We start from the raw sequence: 2,814 nt of genomic DNA, 5'->3' as shown, positions 1-2,814 counted from the left end.
AGCGAGGCAGGAGAGTGAGTCAAAAGAAGATGTGAGTGTTGAAGAAGGGCACGCAGAGATGTAACTGTTGTTACTCAAGATGGAGGAAGGGGACCATGCATTAAGGACTGTGGGCATCATCTCAAAGCTGGAAAGGACAAAGAAACAGATTATGCCCTAGAGACTCCAGAAAGGAATGTAACTCTTCTGACACCCTGATCTTCTTTTAGCCCAGTGAGACCCAGGCTGGACAGCTGAACTACAGAACTGTAAGTTGTTTTTCATTGTTTTTAAGCCACTCAGTTTTTGGAAGTTTGTTAAAACATCAATAGAAAACTAAAGCAATACATCATACTTTTCGTATCAGAGCAAAAGGGCAAAATACACACACAGCATATGGGTTTACAAGGTATGTATGTATGTGTGTGTGTGTGTGTGTGTGAAGTTGACTTTAGTTGAGTCAATTTTACAATACTATTCCAAATTTCAAATATGCCTTTTGTCTTTATAATCCCATTTCTGGAAGCTTATTCTAAAGTTGTATTTACATGTATGGAAAATATGTGCACAAAAATGTTGATTTAAGACAATTTTTTAACTTAAAAATTTGAAATAATGAAATACAAATCAATAAATAATCACTTCCTATGCCTCTGTGTTTGTGTGGGTGTTGCTTTCATAGACTGTAATAGCTATAGCTTCAAAGAAAGACATCTTGGCAGATGGAGACAACTGAGAGTTAATTACTTTCAAGAATAAATTTTTGCAAATTTGAATATTGTACCATGTGCATAAACAACTTATTAGAAATGGGTTGGTGAATTTAAAACTGAATGATATCATCTCATAAATTTCAGGGCTAATGGATGGTGATTTTTTAAAAAGGTTATAGAGGTTTGGGTGAGAGTTGGAAAATCTAGTCTTCTAATTCTGGCCCACATTTTGTTGGGGTTAAAGAGTTTTTGCTGACATCCTCACAGATTTTTCTTGAATCATGATAGATGAAATTGCAACAGTTTTCTTTGTCATAAGGTTAAGCAAAAAAACATAAAATGAGTAAACAGCAAATAGAAGACTTTGTAGAACAGCAGATAACAATCTTGTTTGAAACATAAATAAGTCACTGGTACTTGAGCCCTTCAATAGGTAAGGTTTCAGGTGTATCAAGGTAAGCAATTAGACTAAAGATGCCCTTCTATAAAGGGCTTGTGCTGAGAATGAAGTGATTCTTCTCACCTGGGACTTGCAAAGGAGCTGATCATATGTGTAGCTCACTTTGAAGTGTGCTGTAGGTATGATGAGAAAAACCATCCATTTGTAATTGCTACTTTTAAAGGCAGGTGGGAGGAATGGGAACTCTCCCAAAAATCAGTTACACTTTTAAGAGAGCTGCGTTGGACTACTCCTATAGCATTTCCTCCAGTGAAAAAAGTTTTAACAAATAACCTCAGATAATTCCTAAAGTCAGCAATCCAAAGAGTGTTTATCAGGTTGAAAACTTGAAAGAGTTCTTTCAGTCTTGGTTCCAAATCCCCTAGGAAAAGAATATGGTGATGGCCATATGGGCCTCCTAGGACATGTTTATCATGTGTTGCATAAGAACACTATGGGTCATAGGTCTGCTGCTATACATAGAGTGGAGAGGTACCACTGGGTCAAGACAAAATACAGTGGCTGGGCACTTGGTGGGATAGAGCTCAGATGAGCAGCTGTATTTTCTCTAAAATGAAAATGAGTCTAAGATTGAGAAGCTCAAGAAACAGAAAAAATAACCACAAAATGGAATAGGGTGCATGATGGTAAATCCTCTCATACAGATCATAACTGTCTTAATTTTAGTTCTTACTTGATTTTATATGAATTTTTGCATAACACTAATCAATGTACCCAACAAGATAATAGAATAAAGATATTGAATTAGATGAATTATGAAAAGTAACAGTTTAAAGAAATAACTATTTTAATTTTAAATACAGTATAAAGTGCTTATATAGTATGAAGTCCTTAGAATCAGTTAGAAATGTTTGGACAATGCATAAACATCCTATATATTTCAAATTAACAACGATTGGAATTCATTAATACAAATATATCTAGTAAGTCAAAGTGCTTTTGTAGCTCTTAAAATTTTTGCCATGGTTACAAAAGATATGATTGCATATTGCTCTGAAAAATAAATAGAATAGCACAACAAACAAAATCAATGTAAAATTATATATATATATATATATATTTATATGATCTTGTATGTAAGCTTGATTCTGGAAAAACTTTTTTCTGAAAACTAAAGAGGACATTTTTTTAAAGCCATAAACTTTTCACATAAAGAGAGTTAGGAGAGCTGAACTCCTTCCTCATCTATGCAGCCTCGGTGCTTTCAAAAAAGCAATTTTATGTGTGTCACAAGGTCAACTGTGGACTCTAAAGTAGTAAATCCACATATTTCCAGCATAGTTTCATGGCAGAATTACATGCTTTCATAGGAGAAAAAGCAATGAAAAGGAGAAATAGCATCTGCTCAGCTTTAGACCTGATTAGGGAAATTAGTTCCATCAACATATGTAAATGCCGATTACTTACCTAACAGAATCTTAGAGCAGTAAGGAAGCATAAATGTTAGCTGGTACAAACTTGTCTCGGTAGTCTGGGCTTGGATACTATTCTCCTAAGTGGTTTACTCAAAATCAACGAACTACAGACAAAACTGAAACTTGAATACATGTTTTGTTATTTCTTAATAGACTAAGCATCTCTAATTTGCCTGCTCGGTACCAACTTGTTTGAGGAACTGTCCCTATTCTATACGTGTTTCTGATTTTCTACCAATCACAGAAC

General features: G+C 34.6%; 1 pseudogene across 1 annotated transcript; it reads left to right on the top strand.

Annotated features, from left to right (window-relative positions):
* The first annotated feature begins 973 nt into the window (after positions 1–973).
* On the top strand, positions 974–1,517 carry LOC309820300 (protein BTG4-like; annotated as a pseudogene). The gene has a single exon. The product of its transcript is annotated as a protein BTG4-like (transcript).
* Positions 1,518–2,814: the final 1,297 nt, after the last annotated feature.

The sequence above is a fragment of the Grampus griseus genome (assembly GCF_964374135.1).
Source record: "Grampus griseus genome assembly, chromosome: 3".
NCBI classification, from domain to species: domain Eukaryota; kingdom Metazoa; phylum Chordata; class Mammalia; order Artiodactyla; family Delphinidae; genus Grampus; species Grampus griseus.
The sequence above is the reverse complement of the archived record's forward strand: the minus strand, read 5'-3'. Positions and strand labels throughout refer to the sequence as shown.